General features: G+C 41.4%; 1 protein-coding gene across 1 annotated transcript in view; it reads left to right on the top strand.

Moving 5' to 3' along the window:
- Positions 1-14009, top strand: part of MGARP (mitochondria localized glutamic acid rich protein) — a 418917-nt gene extending 404908 nt beyond the window's left edge. Inside the window, exon 7 of the mRNA XM_078676785.1 lies at positions 9273-14009. The gene's annotated coding sequence lies outside the window, so the exon portion shown is untranslated. The remainder of the gene's footprint in view (positions 1-9272) is intronic.
- The last annotated feature ends 4792 nt before the right edge of the window (positions 14010-18801 follow it).

The following is an 18801-nucleotide window of genomic DNA, read 5'->3' as shown; positions in this document are numbered from 1 at the left end:
ACACTAGCATGCTGCAAAGAATGAAAAATCCGGTGGCGATTCGAGGCTTATTCAACTCAAAATCCTGCACTGAGCATATTTCAGCAGATCACGACTGTTTGCCATGGGCAAAATCGCAAAGGATTGCTTCCTAGGGGAAACACACAACAGGCTACCGCTACACTCATACATGCACTGTGGTACTGTCCACAGATACTTCAGTTCTGGCAGGAGGTCCGCCATAGGGTGTGCCAAGCCTTAAAGGAGCCATTCGAGCTGAATCTCCAGGTAGTGATGCTCAGTATTTGAGAGTATCAAACATTTGATCGGTTTGCGCTCCCATGCTGCAATGTGACCCTAATGTTAGCTAGGCGAAATATTATACAAAAGTGGGGGTGCACAGGACTGCTAACACTGGTCCAAAGAGAGGCAAATATGGACTGGTGCATGAGAGCTAAAAAAACTGATATATACAGCACAGGGATGCTGCAGCACATTTGCCAAGGTGTGGAGCCCATGGAGAAGACTGAAGGAGGATCTCCTATAGGGGTGGAAGGTTGCAAAGTGGTAAATAGAGTTGATTATGCTGCACAAAGGGCTGAGAGACGAATGAAGCTACATCCTGGGAGTTAACCTGACTCCAAACCAAGTGCGCTACCAGTTGGGGAAGGGCGGAAGAAGGGGGAAATTGCTGAATGGCTCCGTTTTGTAGTGTGTTAAACCGGAATAAAACAAATAAAAAAATAAATGAAAAATCATGCAGCCAAATGCTGCCTAAACATTTGGAAACATGACCAGGTGAAGCCATCCTTTAAAGAAGTCCAATGGATCCACCTGGAAACGAGGATTATATTCAATTTTCTGTGTACCATTCATGAGGCCTACTGGAACAAAGGAACCAGCTGACTTGAAAACATAGCCCCACTTTATATTGCTACCATCAATCCTAAACCCTATGCCACAAGAATTTTTTTTTTAACCAACTGAAACATTAGGCAGGTCTCTTCATTGTAGAGGTGTCTAGCATAGAGTCAGGAACAACGGTTGCTTACAAGATTTTCAGATAATCCATGTAAAATAACTGTACACACAATCAGTCTAAATGGCACACAGTTACACATCCAGTGGCTATCCTGAAAACCTGACAGGAGTCCGGCCTTCCCGGACCTACAGTGCATACCCCTGCATTAATGACTCCTCTCTTATATTACATGTGAATTTAGATTTCCCTTCTACCTTTGCTTATTAAGTTTTTGTGCCAAAATATAATGCATTTTCTTGTTTTAGTAGATTTTTACATAGCTTTACTTTAACAATCGTGATGCAGTTTTTTTCATATACCTCATTCCTATGTTTCTATTTCGAGAAATTTAGTTTAACAGATGGGTGCACTGAATAAAATATACTTGTTCTCACTTCAAAGTTTGGCCATTCCTGTAGGAATGGAATGGCACTGTAATGAATCCTTTAGCCAATATAGCGAAACATAAGCCTCTCCACCAATATTATAACAAACATTAAATGTATTATCTCGCTTTATCATTTCAGTAGCCAAAATAAATCTTTCGTGAATGCTCAAGTTGTATCTTTGATTAGGTATTTCCCAATTTCTACCAGTATCTGCTCCAATGATGGCAGCTTCATCATTACACTCATGGTATTTTGTATGCTAGCAAGTAGCCTCTCATTAGATTCAAGTATGTGTGTATGCATCAGGATTTGTGGAGCACAATCCTAGCTAGAGAGTAATGGAGCACTGATCAGGAATGGGATCCCTGAGTAACAATTCAGGATTGTACAATGAAGCATGGTTGGTGAATCCAATCATGTGTAAAAGCTGGTGAACCGGGTTCGAGCCACGGCAGGGACGCTAAACATCCGGTGATTTGGGGCAAATCATTCAATCTCCCTGGCCCTAACAAAATGAATGTATCCATCTATAACACAAGTAGTGCTCATGTAAAGTGCTCTGATACCATTGGGAAGAGTTTTTGGATCTACACATGATTCTGCAGACTCTCGCTTGCCTTTTAGATGTCACAAAAATGAATACAAACAGTTAATTCACAAAGAAGAATCAGTACAGTATACTCGTTCAATCTGAGGGCAGTTGTGATTTATTACCCAGCCCCACATTTTCCTGAGTAGTTGGTAGTTCACTAACTTCATGGCAGTCTTAGCAGAGGGGTTATACACTTCACTTGCTCTAGAATACTGTCAAATTTTCCAGACTCCCTTTTGTAGGCTAGTTCACAAATCTTCATTTTAATTCAAGCTTTGGTGGAGGATAATGCGGTGTGGGTGAAAGTGAGGTGGAGTGAAGGAGCATAGTCCTAATAGGTATGATGGTCTGACATTACTAGTTGAAGTTTTGCTTGAAGAGAGAAAGCCTTGGTGCTTTTCTGAAGTGAATAATAGATGGAGCCTGGTACAGGTACACAACAATTTTAGACAGATTGGTTGATGTATAATCATTGACGGTCCTACACTAGATGCAATTGTTTTGAAAGAATATTCAAATGGGCAGATAGAGCCAGTAAATAACTTTGAGTTTAGGTGTTACTCCTTCAGACTTTCAGAGGCCATTGATGAGGCATTCTGTAGCCTGAAGAATACAGTTCATGGATAAAGGGAGGGGTTCTGAGCCTCTATTAAAGTGTGATAGGAATAATGCTCATACAGCCACTCTGAATTGATCTTTTGGCAGGAAAGATTTCACGCTTCAGAGAAGGGAGCATGTGTGTTGTGATGCTGAGTTGGTTGCCTATGTGGAAGCCAGGTGATTTGGCACTGTTGATAGTTGTGAAGTGGTGACTTCCAGGTTCATTTAATGCCTGCCATCTTTGAACCTGCTGCTGTATACTTGTGTTAAAGAATATGATGATCTCTGTCTTGCTTGCTTTTCGTTTGGAAACTTGGAAGATATGAGCCAAATGTCCAACCATTTGATATCCATGCCTGATGTGGTCCTTAGGTGTAGCTGGGTGTGCTCTCAATCTTTTGTGACACTAACACCCATGTCTGCTAGTAATACTTTCAAGGGTTACATATGAAGTCTGAAAATTATTAGTGAGCAGATGAAGCTTTGGGGGAAGCCACAAATCACTAAAATGGGGTCTTATTTGTAATATACTATGTGGAACAGCATGGCCTTGTTCTTCATATATGATTAGAGCAACTGTAGGGCTGTGCGTTGGATTCACTTTTGTGTGCCACGGAGTTCAGTAGGGTTTATTGATAAATGGTGATGAATGCTGCAGTATTTGTGTACCAGTTTACTCCATGCTATGTTGTTATTTGAAACAAAATTGCTTGAACTTTTCTGGGTGCAAGACCTGGAAACTGTGTGTGAGGTCATTAGTATCGCAAAACTGACTCTTCTTCCTCCATATAGATCCACTGAGTATGCACACATGAGTAGCTGTCTTGCAATGGCCATATTATTTAATTCAGATGACTAAGCTCCATGCCCTCACTTAGAACCAGGTAGGTCATGATCCCAGAAGATTCATGTGAATATGAAGCACTTTATGGAGGGCCTGGCTTTTACGCCAAAAACAGGTGGTTCTTACAATTGATGCTTGGGACAAAATTCCCTCCAGTCAATAAGTAGAACCAACAACCCAGCGAAAGAAATCAGTCTAGAATGGTCCACTGACCTAATGATGACTGGTACTGGAGGTAGGAATGGAAGGCGAGGCTGAAGATGTAATTTTAATTAATGAAGTGGAAGGTTGTATACCTGCCAGTGTGAGGGCAGGGTTACACCAAGTTAATAATGCTAGTGATAGAAAAGGATCCAACAAAAAGGCTGTGCAATGTTTAGTGAGAATCAAGAAGACAAACAATATTAGTACCGAGCCACATGTTTATCAACCCGGAAGCTGGTGTTTTCACATCAGCATGCGTCTAAGATACCTTTGCAGCCTATAAGTATGTATGAAGACACAGTTGATATGGTGTACAGTCTGAGCAGCCTCACTTGTGGTGAGTGCTGCATAGCAGGGGAGCATCACCCAAAAACCTTGGCTAATGAATGTTAAGACAAAAAAAAGGTAACATACCATAAGGTCCTTGACCAGTATTACAAGTAAACTCTTCTGTAGATAAATGATTAATCCAATGACCTTGCTGGAAATTAATGAAACAGAATATTATTGTTCCAGAGTCCAGCTGATTCTTTTAGTCCTTGTATCAGAATGCACGTTAGTTACCCTGCAGATGCCTTGATGGTGAGCGCTGGTGACAAGCGAAACCCTGTGTCTGAGGAGATTTTAATTTACCATTAAGTTACTTTTATCAGAAGACCTGGCAAAGATTTAGAGAGGCAACAGTGTTGACGCAATGAGGCTTGTAGCATCTTCCCCAGTCCAGAAGCATGCAGATGAGTTGTGTCACACAGTAGCTGCTATCAAGCATTACTTTATTATTCAGAATGCACTCAAACACTGTGCATTACATCATACTTCACATTAACCACACCCTAACACCTCCCAGATATTACATGTTTCCTCTTCAGAGCCCGTCCAGAACCACGAGGGTCCTAGTGTGCATGACATCCATATGCCACAGCTCCCCTTTTGTTAAATAAAAAGTGGCAGACATCACTAAAAATTACATTTCCTTGATTAGTTGGTGAGGCGCTCGCACTTGTCTGCTGGCTCAGGTGATCCGAGGTGATTGAGGTCTGCCCTGAGCGATCAACGGCGACATAGGCTCAGTCACTTGAGTCGGACCTGCTGGCAGGATTGCCTAATATATGGTTTAGGAACTCAACAAGTGTTGCATTAGGTGTTTAAAATATGATATATCCCGAGTAATGAATTGCCCAGGATGATGTTCTGTCACCATATGTCCCTTGCAGGCCACAACCTGTAAAGGATCAGTGGCAAAAGGAGTGTCCGTGTTCCATCTTTGTCTCTGCTTAACCAGTACCCAGTCTCCTTTGTCAATGACTATCTACTAGGCATTGCAGCGCTGATCTGCATGTTTTGCTTTTCCGAGTCGTGTTGGCACCCCAAACCTTGTCAGTGTTCACTGATCAATCCGGGGTCCACTGAGATAGTTTTGTTCAGATGGCTTTGCCAATAGCAAGGTGGCTGGACTCCCATCAGTTGTGGAGTAAGCAGTTGATTGATAGGCCCGGAGGGCCTGGGATAGAGCTTGGTTCAGATTGATTCTCTCCATCGACGCTCATTGAATGACACTCTTGAGGGTGCCTATGAATCGTTCAAGTATACCATTGGCTTGAGGTGAGAGGGTGCAAGAGGGGTGTACTCTTTTAATGTTTGACGTTGAATCAGACAAGGAATTCTTTGAGCTCTTTGATGTTAAAGGGTGGGCCATTTTCAGATTTGAGGATTTGGGGGATATTCCCCTTTGTCATCAAGCCGTTCTATGACTGTGTCATGGTTGTTGAAGATAGGTCTTCCACCAAAGGAAAATGTGAATATTTGTTCCTAAAGGCCCAAGAGAGTCAACTGCAACCCTCTCTCAAGCATGGACAGGAGGGTCACTAGGTGCTGCGTCCCCTTGGGGGACAATCAGTTACTAATGTGACAAGCCTTCAGCTCCTCTAGCCGAGGAAACAACACTTGATCTCTTAAGTCTCTGTTGGTGGCTATGATACCATGGTGTCCTTCATGGGCTTGCTCAGTGTCTGTATTTGGCTCCCAGGTATGACGATTGTCGAGCCTCTCAGTATTACGCCTTCTTGGGTGACTGCATACTCATCCTGTACAGTTCTTTGATAATGGTCATGTCTTTATTTGCATAAGTGGCAGCAATGATTTGTTTTACAGTTAGAGCTTCTGGTGTGGTGGATTCCACAATAAAGTTAAGGTATGCTTCAGCTGTCTTTAAGGGCAAACTGTGACAAGATTGCTGCACTGCTGAAAAGTAATTTTTCAGATTTTGATGCAAGCAGGCATCTTAGCCTTTGGGTTTTCAAAAATTGTAACCAACGCCTGGTGATCTGTGATGACAGTGAATCCTTTTCCATAGAGGAATACTTGAAAATGTTTGCATGCCCACACCACAGCCAGACTCTTCTTCTCCGGCTGAGAGTAGGCATGTTCTGTTTCAGACAGGTTTCGACTGGCATAGGCCACAATGTGCGTCTGAGCATTCGGATGGCCACTGTGTTGAGCAAGGATTGACCCAAGCCCTACCGAGCTTACATCAACCGTTATTTTGGTATGTAACTTGGGATCAAAGTAGGCCATTTTAGTTTCATTCTTAATTGCATGCTTAATGTCTTTAAAACACTGGTCGCATTCCGGAAACCACTGATACAGTATATTACGCTTTGTCAAGGCTCTCAATGGGGCACTCACTGTAGCAAAGTTGCTAATGTATCTTGAGCAATAACTGGGAATGCCTAGAAAGGAACGCAGCATTGTAACATCTGGGGAGATGGGGAAGCAAGTGGATGACGGTGCTTGCATCCTGTCTGGATAAGGAGTCAGTCCCCTATCAGAGAATATGTGCCCAAAAAACTTGAGTTTTGTTTTGTGATACTCACACTTTGCGGCATTCAGAGTGAGACCTGCATTAGCTAGTAACTGGCACACTTGTCATAGGGCTCTGTCATGCTCTTCTTGTGTTCTCCTAAAAACCATAATGTCATCACTGTAATTGAAAGCATGCGTAACAGGTTGGATTACTCGGCGAATAACATCCGGAAGTATCTCAGCAGCTGAAGATACCTCAAAAAGACAGTCTCTTATATTTGAACAAACCAACATAAGCCCAAAAGGTGGTAATGTATCTGCAGTTCTCTTCCAACTCGCGTTGATGGTATCCTTTTTTCAGGTCAAGACGGGAGAACACTTTGGCTCCATTCAATTGCATGATCATGTCCGCTATTTGTTGACCAGGGTGTCTGTCCATGTCAATGGCTTTGTTTGCCTGGCGCATACCAACGCAAATGTGCACCGCTCCGCAACTATCTTTTTTACTGTAGTTCAATGGGTGACACCTATGGCATGGGGCCTATGTAGCATTCGTTGATGTCATGTTTTAAGAGTGCTTCCAACTCTTTCTATACAGCTTCTTGTGGATGAAAAGCAGTTCTACGTGTCGCTGAGCAACAGGGAAAATGTCTTCATTGATATGAAGCTTTACTTTCATTTTCTTCAGTTTTCCCAGGCCAAGGAACAACAACGGGAATCAGCTTGTGATCCCAGACTGAGTACAGAGGTTGGAGTTGAGGGATATCAACCCCATGTCAGCAGCAGTGGCAAAACCGAGCGAGCAGGCATTCAACTTAGTCCCCTGTAGAACATGAATGGTGGCCCGCTCTAATGTCTTTTTTTGTTGCATTGTCGCTGTGAATGACCCTTGGCTTTGCAATGGCTTATAAGCGATCCAGGTATACACATTTCTGCCTGACGGACTGTGTGGACTGTGCAGGGCACAGGGGATAAGCTGTTGAACTTTTTCACTGCCATGATATTAATCAACACACCACTGTCTATGATGTAAGTGACTGGTTGATCGTTCACTTTCAGTGTGATTTTGAGATAGTGTCCAAATGAAGTTTATTGCTTTATTTGGTAAGCTGCCTATCCCACATGTGCACGCCATCCTTTCCTAGATATCATCAGCACACACCCATCTTCTTTCCTGGTGTTCAATTATGACATCAAAGAGCCTTTGTACTATAAGCTTGACGATGATTTATTTTGCCAGGTTTCTGTTTGTCGTAGCTGATGTTGCTTTTTGGTTTTAGTGACATTGTGAGATTGCTTGTGGAACGTTCTTGCATCCATATTTTCTTGCTGTTATGACACACTTGATTTTTCTTTAGCACATAGTAATGAAATGGTTCTGTTTCCTACAATCTTGCAGATTTGTCCTTTGACTGGGCATTTACCTTCATGGGGAAACGAAAATCCACATCGGAAGAATAGCTTTGTTTTTCTTAAAGATGTTGACTTACGTGTGTCTTGTTGATTCTTGTGCTTGCTTTTCACTCCATCACCTGCAAGGTTTTCAAATATTTGATCTCCTTGTCATCTTCCTCCTGTAGTGCATATATGAAGTCATCAAAGGTTTCGATCCACATGGCCCACCTGGCCCAAATATTCTGTTTCTTAGAAGTGTCAAAAGACGATGGTGTCTTCAGGAACATGGCAGCAGTGTATTTCACGCTTTCTTCTGCCACCATTTGTTGCCATGGTCAGGCAATTGCGATGCATGCTGTCTCTGACAACTCTTGCAAGCAGAAGTTGTCATCAAAGCATGCGTTGCAATATGCTTCAATCGCCTGTGACAGTGAGCAAGTTCTCAGTTTCTTGTGTCTTGCTGACGTAACCATTATCTCTGGTTTCGTTTGATAAGTTGCTCTGTATTTAAGGCGCTGTGCAGTGTCTCTGTCAACCAACTCATCGGTGGGTTTGGCAGGTGTTTTGAATATGCTCCTCTGTAGGGCCTTCAATTTCTTCTGCAGCCGTGTATGGCTTTGAGCAGGGCTTCAACTCCACATGTCCTAGTTGAAGACCACTCTGCATCGATTCTTAGCACACGTAGCATGCGTAAGCAGTTTACGGTATTGTTGCAAACTCGCAAGCAGAGCATTCTTATCCTCTCAGGCACATATTCCCTACTCGTAGCTAGTTGTAGCTCCTACCCCAGCCCAGGAGCATGCAGATGAATTACCCCACACGGGAGCTGCTATCAAGTATTACTTTACTCTTCAGCATACACTCACACACTGCACTTTACATCACATTATCCACACACTAATACCTCCCCGCATATTACTTGTTTCCTCTTCAGAGTCCGCCCAGAACCACAAGGGTCTTAGTGCGCATTACATCAGTATGCTACAAGCCTGGCTGCACTTGGCTGTTTTCAAATTCTATACTTTCATGAGAAGTGGGTCTCATTTATTGTTTACTCAGAACTTTCTCAAGCCATTTAAAAAAAACTCAAATTAAATTGACTGTTTTCCATTTCTTATCGAACTTTGAGATTCTATTTCCAATCTTTTATTATGTGTTATGTTACCACCAATATAGGCCGATTTAGTCTATCTTTTTAATATAATAAAATCAGAAAACTGTTTTAAAAAAAATAGATTTGTTGAAAATTGTGGAGAGCAGGTCGCACAAATAGTCTATGTATCTACTGATATATATCGCAATTTGGAGTGGGCTCTCTAAAATTCATACACGAATCGAGCATGCTTGTGAAATAAATTCTCTGTAAAGCACTAATTCCAGGAATTAAATGTCATTAAACTCCACGTTGATTTGTTGCCATACACGTTTTCATTTTTTTCTTTTCAGATTCATCAGACATCAGGTGTTAAGCTGCTAAGGAGATTCTATGTGGAGTACATGCAACTTAAAAAAAAAGACCAACTCCTCCCCCTACATTTAAACAGCGTGCATTATGGGAAAAAGCATCTTCCGTGTTTACAACTCACTGTGAAAACCATTTAGTCAATGATGTGAGCTTCTTTTATAAGCTAATTTTCAAGAACATTTTTATGTCCTCAATTCATAAAATTTAATTTCACTTTACTTATGCCCTAAAGCTACGGCCATGGAATGGTTGGAATAAGTATAGTAAACATGCACAATGCTGGGAGCAGGGACACAGCACTTTTTCCTACCTGAGCTTTTATAGCAAGATTACAATAAATTTTTATCAAACGTCGAATCGTGTTTTACTACTTTAAATATCTGTATTTTTGAGGATGAAGTGTTTACATTTCATTCCTCAACCGGTATTATAATATTTTTACTGAAGTCATTGTTAAAGTGTTTATCATATTTGTAAATACATTTTTAAGACTACTGCCATCCTAGCTTTCCTACATGAAGCAGCGCGGTTCCGCTTTGTTAAAATGAGATCTTTAGTAGTGGAATGAGTTAAGCTGGAGCACTTTTTAAAACGTACATTCTTTGCTATGGAACTTGCTGCTATAACTTGTTCCATATGGTGGTAGTACTACTGCTTTACTTTATTTATGTACTTGAAGCACCACTAGCAACCAAAGAGTAGCAAACATAAAGTAAACCTGAAGTGTTATCCTTTGACCTGCGGCATGACAATCTATTTAGGTATGTTGAGAAAGAAGCCAATATCTGTTGTACTGTAAAGAAGGTGTTGGACAATCCGGAAAGAGCAAATACAAATGTTCTACTCTATATCTCAGCAAGGATAGAACCTAATATAATACTCAGATACTAATTAATGGTTAGCTAAACAGTTTCTCTTGATCAACTCACCTATCTTACTGCCATTAACAAAAGCTTAACTGCACATGGTCAAAAATAGGTATTTCTCTTTCCAGTATTTCTACCAGAAGGACTTCAATTTAATACCCACTCATTGTCTTTTTGTGTTCTAAAATGTTTACCAAAGACCAGCAAATCAATGCACCAGCTATAGAAGGGCCGCCATGTTGGCTGTAGAAGATACATTCTCTCTGCAGCACATGGCGCTAATACACTGTGTTCTCATAACAGAAACACAACTATTCCCATAACAGCGCCCCATCGAGAAAACCAAAGACAGGAAAAATCCTTAAACAATTCTGTTCAGTAAAGAATTCACAAACCTAGACTTTCTTACTCCCCTGTAATATTGTTCCTGCAACTTTCCTCAAACCCTGTACCCAAAATAACACCTCAAAATATATGGAACATACTCTTCCTGTCTTGCAAGCCCACAATGCTGCAAGAAACCTTAACTGAACATGCATCTAGTTAATCAGGATAGAGGCTTTATACATTTGTGTCACATTGGTTTTGTATTTTTAAAATAATGGCGAGGTAGATTTGCACATTGACACTGAACTGTCATAAATATTTCCCTTACAACTTTTAGAAAAGCAGCTACTATCCAAAGGGTCAGACGTACAAAGGGTTTAAGCATTCACAAACTCTATTGTTCTGTAAATCAGAGGGGTTGCACACTCTAAAACCCTTTTTCAAAAAGTTTTCCGAATCGTTAAGTGGGTTTAGGAAACCATACGGAATCAGTATTTGGAAGGGTTGTATCCAGGCAGTCCCTTCCAAATAGTGATTCCTTATGATATGTGTTATTAAGTTAATAATACTAGGTCACAAATCATTAATATTTAACCGACTACACAAAGGTAACGGTAACCCATACGCAAATGGCAAGGGGTCACCAAGGGACCCTTTCCCCTTTGCGTAATCTGCAAAAATCATTGCCAATACCTAGTCTAAAAAAAAATTTGGAAAACTTGTAACTTTTTTTTAATGCATCCAGTTTTGAATTACAAAAATATTGCTTTATTTAAGAGCAATCACTGGCATATGGTGGTCTGCTGATTTCAGCAGGCCACCATCCCTGTGATGACAGTGAGTCATATTGGGTAGCAATTTCTAACCTACCTCATTAATATTTTAGTTATTGCAACCCACTATTATTCGCCATTTTGTGAACCAATCCCCACAATTGGTCTGTTGTTCTTGTACCTAGAGAAACACCAGCCTATAGCACTCAATATTATTTCCGTCTGTGGCTCCAACAGCAGCCCAGCCTCATTCCCTACTCCCTGTTATCCTTTTTCTCTGCCGGGGTGGAGGGTATGCAATGTTCTCCCTGTTAGAAATATCCTTTCCTTCCATATCCTCCCTACACACATTTAACACCTGCTTGGAGCTTGTTGCATGTGTGTGTTAAATTCCTTGGAATAGGGAATACCATACAGAAGTCCACACATGAATTTCGTGTCTACACAATTATTTCCCATTCCAAGGGTTTAACTCACAATAGGCGAAATTCCATGTGAACATACCAGCCTGTAACAGTCATTCTGGCGGCTGGGAATCTGAACATAAAATTCTGCCTTACACATAGCTGGAGCCTCAGACGCTTGCTACTTACGATGAAGATATTCTCATTGCAGATATGTAGAATACATGTGGAACAAGTGCTGTAAACATAAACACACCGATATTTAGCTTGTAATTTGTCACAACAAATTTGACTTTTGTTGTTTAAAATGCAGAGAGATCCTGTTATGGGTGAACTCAAGTAGTGCATAAAGAACAAAACATGCATAAATTCCTCCTTCTCCGTCAATGTCTGAATTTTTAGGAAAGAAAAAGAGATAGAGCTGAAGAACACCCTTCCTCTAATTGTTTGAGTTGCACTTGATATCCTGCAAAGGAGCTACTTTTCCCGGGGTTTGCTGGTTCTGCCAGCAGCCATGTAAAGTCACAAGTCAGTTGTAATAAATTATTTCAGTTGCATAGTGAAGCATTTTTCTTATTTCACAGTGCATGTATAGGATATAAAACATGCATACAGGCTCTTTAATGCCATGGAAGAGTTCTGGGCCTAAAGCAAAGCTTTAGTAAGGATAAAATGACATTAAGAACCTAGGGCACATGCAAAGCACTACTTAACATTTTACTACAGATATATTTATTTAGGCTTTCCATTAGCTGCTGGGCCTCACTCTTAATTGAACAGAGCTCTGAGTTATAGATTTTTAAAACACACTGCTCTTTGTTAAATAGCTATCAGCCGTGTAATATAGTACTTTAATGAGGGAAACATCCTTTACCACGCAGATTTTACTCTGCGTGGCTTTTAGAACGCGTCCGTTACAACGCAAGTCGTAACCACGACTTGTGCTGGAGGGCGCTACAGGATTAAGAATAGTAAATTTACTATTCCAACACCTTCCCTAGTGTCCACGGGGACTGGTGTTAGAATAGTCAATTATACTATTCTAAATCCGCGCCCCCAGCGCAAGTCGTTGTAACGACTTGCGTTGTAAGGGACGCGTTGTAAGAGAACGCGTTGTGACGGTACGCGTCGTACCGTCATACATCCCTTTAATGAAATGCCTTTCTATCATTTATTATAATTTCAATCCCTAAATGAGAAGCGCAAACTACATTTTCCTCGCCTTGTTCTCGTTGAGAGTTGATTTTATGATTTGAATATGTTCTTGTCTTGACCTACCTCTCTTCTGTCTTGTAATGTTGGTCTATTTAAGAGGCAGTGATAACTTGCAGTGAAAATAAAGCAATGATAAACATACAGACCCAATTCATATTTTTTTCTGTCAGTAGTTGTGTCCTACTACTGTTTTAAATGTAAATTACTCCCAAACCATTATGCCTGATTAACATTTTTGTCTGTTAAAACGGCTCTTATTCATGGAATGTTACAAATAAGTAATGCCTAAGTCTGGAGTAAAACTCAAAAAGCTATGTGAATGTGACTCTATACTATGGAAGGTGGGGAAAAGTATTTGAAAGGGTAATATTTCTGTTGAGTCAACAAGGCATTAACATACAGAAGTACTAAAATGGTGCCGTTTTTATTTTATTGGGAAATAAAACTTTCCAACATTTCTTAGCCCTTGACTATTTATCCCAAGCAGCATCTTTTTGCCAGCCCTGCTCCTTTCAAAATAATCTAGAAGGTGTCTTAAAACCGTATGCCGTTGTCGAAATGTTACAGCTTCTTAAATGGTCATTTTTCTACACTATTCTTGATTGTTGAAATATCTGTATTCAGCACCTTGACACCCTTGGGTGATACGTGCGCTTTACTAATACACATGTTATGTTATTGTGACCATGTACACTAGGGCAACTTTGTTTACTTAAATCCTATTGACCTATTAAATCCTATGTAAGTTGTGTTGTATGTAAATGTATCAACAGCAATATGATGCATTCTTTAAGGGGGGAAGGAAGGTGTGAGATACACTGACTACCTCTGGTAGGGAGTTTCATAGTATATGTAAGAGCGAGGGTGCTGGGCAGGACTAACATTGTTACCGTCGACAGGGAAATGGCCACTCCCACTGGCATGTTGTCTTTGTTTTTTAGGTATTAATGTACAGTGGAAAATCAAACACTGCAAGTTGTATAACACAGCGGGAAACTAACTGCTGTCAATCATTTGGTGTCTGTTTTGCATATGTTTTCCTAACTGCTACTTTTGCATTCCACAGAGGAAAAAAGATACCTGAGCAGCATTACATTTGCATAGTTTTCAATAAAAAGGAAACTTGACATTCAGACTTTTGTTGTACTTTATTTATAAAAAATCTCATTAGTTCTCTTTCACTGTCTTCCGATAACAATCACTTGAGCAAAGTACAAATTGTCCGAAGCTTTTTAAAAGGCATTTTTCTACAGCCATTATTCTTCTATTTGTGAATTATTTCCTAATGGTTTCTAAAACATTATGAGCTGACAAAGGGAATGCATTTTATCACAAAAACAGGATTTCATCAAAATCGGTTCTTGCATATAGAGTTTTCTATTAACCAACATCAAACATTCATTGTCTAACAACTTCTAAAATAGCACATAGAAGTCTATCACGTTTAATGTAAACATAACCAGCAAGCATCCATATGAGCAAATTGCATGTTCAATAGACTAGAGCTTCTTCCCCTGGACAGTTGGAGCATGTAATGCTAAAATCCATACATTTTGGTGCTAATTTTATACACTTTTTCTCAACGTGAAGACCCTGTCACAGACAGAAACCTACTATGAGTAGTTGCTGGCCTTGTCTCGGAGGAAGAATGCAAGATATATATATATATTTTTTTTTTAAGAGTTCAAAAGAATTTTATTGAGTTAAAATAATACAGCAATGTAAAAAAAAACATGACAATACTAAGCATAAACGGGTTACAAGCAAATATCAAATTAAAGAAGAACAGAAAGGAAGAAAAACAAATTAAAATACAGTTAGCTATAAAATCCAAAGTTGAGAAAATGACAATGAAAGATATAATTCACATAGGAAGTTGAAATAGGCTGCAATAAATCATAATCATAAGTACATTGAAAGAAAAAATATGAAACATTAATAGAAGGGAAGTCACGGAGGTTTAGATGCAAGATTTTTTTTTTTGATAAGCAATTTTAGTGTTTTTACAAAGAACAAGCACCAGCAGTACGACATTGGATAGCAACAATAGTGACACAAAGACAATTGAAAGAGCAAAGACATTGCCTTAAAACCCCACCCTCTAGCAGTGAATACAAGCATCATGTACGAAGATCAGGCTACTCCACAGCACCCAGCCATTTTCCCCATACCCTCAGGTATTTCTTAGGACAGAATGCAAGATTTATAAACCAGGGAGACAATGCGTAAACAATAAGAACAAGATCCTACATGCGCTTGATTATGCTCACAGAAGTCATACACAGACAATCATCTTATCCTTCGATTTTGAAAAAGCTTATGATCAAGTTAGTTGAGATATGTTTTATGGGAAACACCTGGGACCTAAATAGATAGGATCGGTCTTAGCGGGTTATTAACAGCCGTAAGTGCAGGTAAGGATGAATATGGATCATTCTCCACCATTTTGATCTTCAGGGACTCAAGACAGGGCTGCCCACACTCGATTCTTTAAACTATCTTTGTAATGACGCCCTTTGTGGAGGGTGTCTGTAGAAACAGTAATATAAAAGGGCTACTTTTAGTCAGGGAGAGTCTTAAACTGACCCAGTGAATGATGTCCTACTTGCTCTGATCGACCCACAACATTCCGTCTCAACACTCTTGGAAGAGATAGGGAGATATGGGGAGGAACCCAGAATCAAAGTAAATCTAGGTAAGTCACAGGTCTCACATATCTCAGTGCTTCTGGATCAACTGACAGCACGGCAGACTCCCTGCTTTCAAATGGGCTATACACTTGGGAGTGCGTGCCACCACTAGGGTAGAGCAGATAATTGGAGCTAACTATTACCCTTTACTTAGAGAGATGCAAAAAGAACTCCACGCATGGCATATTAAAGTTCTCTCCTGAGTGGGTCACACTTAAAATGTCTCTAGTGCCCAAGCTCTTGTTTCTGTTTCAGACCCCACTGCTTCCAGTGCCAACAGCTCTCCTGAAGCATTTTCAGAGGGCCCTTGATTTCTTATGGGCTGGGAAATGACAATGCATTTCTAGGAAGTTGTCCTGGGTACTGGGACTAAGGAGGAAGGTCTGGGCTTAACATGAGTAATTCAGTGCTTCCAGTGCAACTATGTTTTGCGGTGGAAGGAATGAGGGAAGAGTCTGAAAAACAATGGTGCTTTGTCTGGAAAAATAATTTAGAAAGCTCGGTGATTAGACAAATGCCTTAGCCAACAGGTCTTATCGATAGCTCCTATTTATCACCAAAGCTATTATTGCCGTTTTCGACAAAGTGTCAATGAAACTGGGCACCATCATTTTACGTTATGCCATTGAAAGAAAGCACTGTATGGCCTTCCCAAGATTAATGTAAGGGTTTTACCTTTACCTTCAGCACACCGTAGACTAGTGTGAATCAGATTGGACCTGATGCTGCTTCTCCGTGCCACTAAATTACACCTCTCCGCATCACGGTCTTGTCCTTGGACGTGATGTCGTCCCAGGTACATCATCTTGCGTTTCCTTGAAGCGCACTAGCACGTGCAGAGATTGACAGGCAATCTCTCTGCATGACAGTACACCACATGCAGGAGAAAAATAATTACACAATTGGCCTCAGTTTAACTGCGCATACTGAGGTAACGGGTTTTTAGGAACCCGGTGGTGCCAGGGGATAACACCCGAAGACCTCGGAGTTCTCCCTGTTCCGGACCACAGAAACACAGAGTCTTCTAGTTGAAGTCAGAGATCGAGTTTTATTGGTAGCTACCAAGTAACACGTGTCCTAGAAACACGACAACCCGGGTCGCGTATTCCCAGGAGACTGTTCGTTTTTACAGAACCAGCTTTCTCCTTATATACAGAAATAATAGCTGCAGGCAAGAATTCTTGAGTTTACGATATGGTTATACACATATTTCTACAATAATACAAAGAGCGAAGTCATGTAGGCCAACCCATATTTTAGACGTCCAGTTCGTGATGGATTACCCGGCCAGGCCCGGAACTCCCATCAGATATCGATGAAAACCCCAATAAAGCCGGGTACCTCCTAGTCATAAAACTGGCCATAAACAAGGAACATGGGCAGGTGTGTGTGTGTAGAAAACATGGCCTGTACGTAGTGAATGGTTTGTGGCATGTTTATGCATTGATGCTATCTTATTCGGCCACTGGGCGAGGAGCTGCCCAAACAGGTTCGGCTGGAGGCAATGGAGTCAGTTGGGACAGGTCAGGGGGGAGTCAGGGAAGGTGGACGTGTCCTTTTAGATCAAGCTCGACCTTACTCAATTGACTTATCATGAGGGCAAGACACAAGATGGATGTCGTTTACAAAATGGAGTCTAAGGGGTCAGGACGGAAACTACGATTTAGGGGTGTTGGCATCCCTCAATCATGACGCAAATGTATAGGGATGATGTCCTAATCATTACCGGTCCGTCGACACCAAATTCGTCATGGTACGTTGATATTTTGTGGCACGGGTATTGGATCTCGATACCGGGATAACAGCAGGGTCCAGAATTTCAGAACCACAGACCCTCCTTTTGCCCTCATATAAGGCAATAACTCATGTCAATCTGAGTCCAAATCTGTATAAATGAAGTCGTGGAGATGCTGCTGTAGCATCATTCTGTTGCTCAGTTCGTCCCTTGGCACAGGCTTCCTTACACATGGAGTAGCACAGAGGCCACATAGTGCAGGAGCGCACTGTACACACAGGCAGAACATAAACAGAAGCGCTAAGATCATCCCAATGAAGATCAGTGTTTTCCATCCCCAGGCAGTGATCAGTTCCCAGAACCACCCTAGCAGAGACCAATCCCCTTTTTCTACGTGAAGGGAACCAGATATTTCGTGTAGTTTAGAGATGGCCTGGTACACTGTCGGTGCATTATCAGGGATGAAAATGCAGCAACTGGATTGGATCACTCTACATACACCACCACGGTCTGCAAGTATGATATCTAGGGCAACCCTGTTCTGAAGGGTCATAAGTCGATCCGACTGAAGCTCAGTTGTTAAGTTGCCAAGGGCTCCGGCCGTTTCGGTCACGGCGGATTCAACTATCCTCGATAACTGGCGAATGTTCCTGCTGTTCACCATAGGCCCCCAAAATGGCAGAAAACCCTTTGCGAAGTCTGCAAATTCCTGACCCGCAGTGTCGTCTTTACTCACGACACCCCTAGCTGTTCTCGTCCGATGGTAATCTGCCCTGGCCGTGTAGGTGGGTTGCAGCAGAAATGAGATAAAACACGTGCCCAAGAAGTCAGAGGGCAACCATGTATAGGCTTCGTCATGGCAGACGAAATAGGTGCCCTTAGCTGCCAAGAATAGAGGGGAAGTTCGGGAAGCAAATACGTATGTTTCCGTGCATACGCTCTTTCCTAATTGTGCTTTAGGATCCCTGCCAATACCTTGCAGACATAAGTGACCTCGGTGGGGCACTATCCAAACTGGGCGGGATTTCTTTGCTGTCTGGCCCTTACTCAAGGAAACCCCATACTCAGTTACGTTCCAACGACTGTATGGAGTGAGTTCATCTTTGGGAATCGCTTGATATGTGTCAATATCCCTACTCATATTTCTTATCCCTGCCACTAGTGCCTTGTTGCTGGAATCGCTCTCAGTGGAACGGGGCGGGTATGGTTCTAGGGCGAACAGGAACATAGTCTGGAAAGCCCACAGAGAACCATAATAACTGAATGGCAGGATGAAGTATGGGATACCCTTATCAGTTGTGTGCGTCATGAGTCCGCATATCCAACAGTTCGAAGTGTTCATTATGGACTGGTGTTGGTGTAGGAGTTGGATGAATGAGTTGTTTATAAATTCGAGTCTTCTGGCAGACTCGTGTTCAGGTAGAGGGTGAAAGGAGTGTGGAGAGATAGTAGGTGGAGGTGTTGGCCGAGTGTCATTTCCAAAGGTAACTTGAAATGTGA

Source organism: Lissotriton helveticus, chromosome 2_1 (assembly GCF_964261635.1).
Source record: "Lissotriton helveticus chromosome 2_1, aLisHel1.1, whole genome shotgun sequence".
Classification (NCBI taxonomy): Eukaryota; Metazoa; Chordata; class Amphibia; order Caudata; family Salamandridae; genus Lissotriton; species Lissotriton helveticus.
Note: the sequence above shows the minus strand (reverse complement) of the source record. Positions and strands in the feature narration are given on the sequence as shown.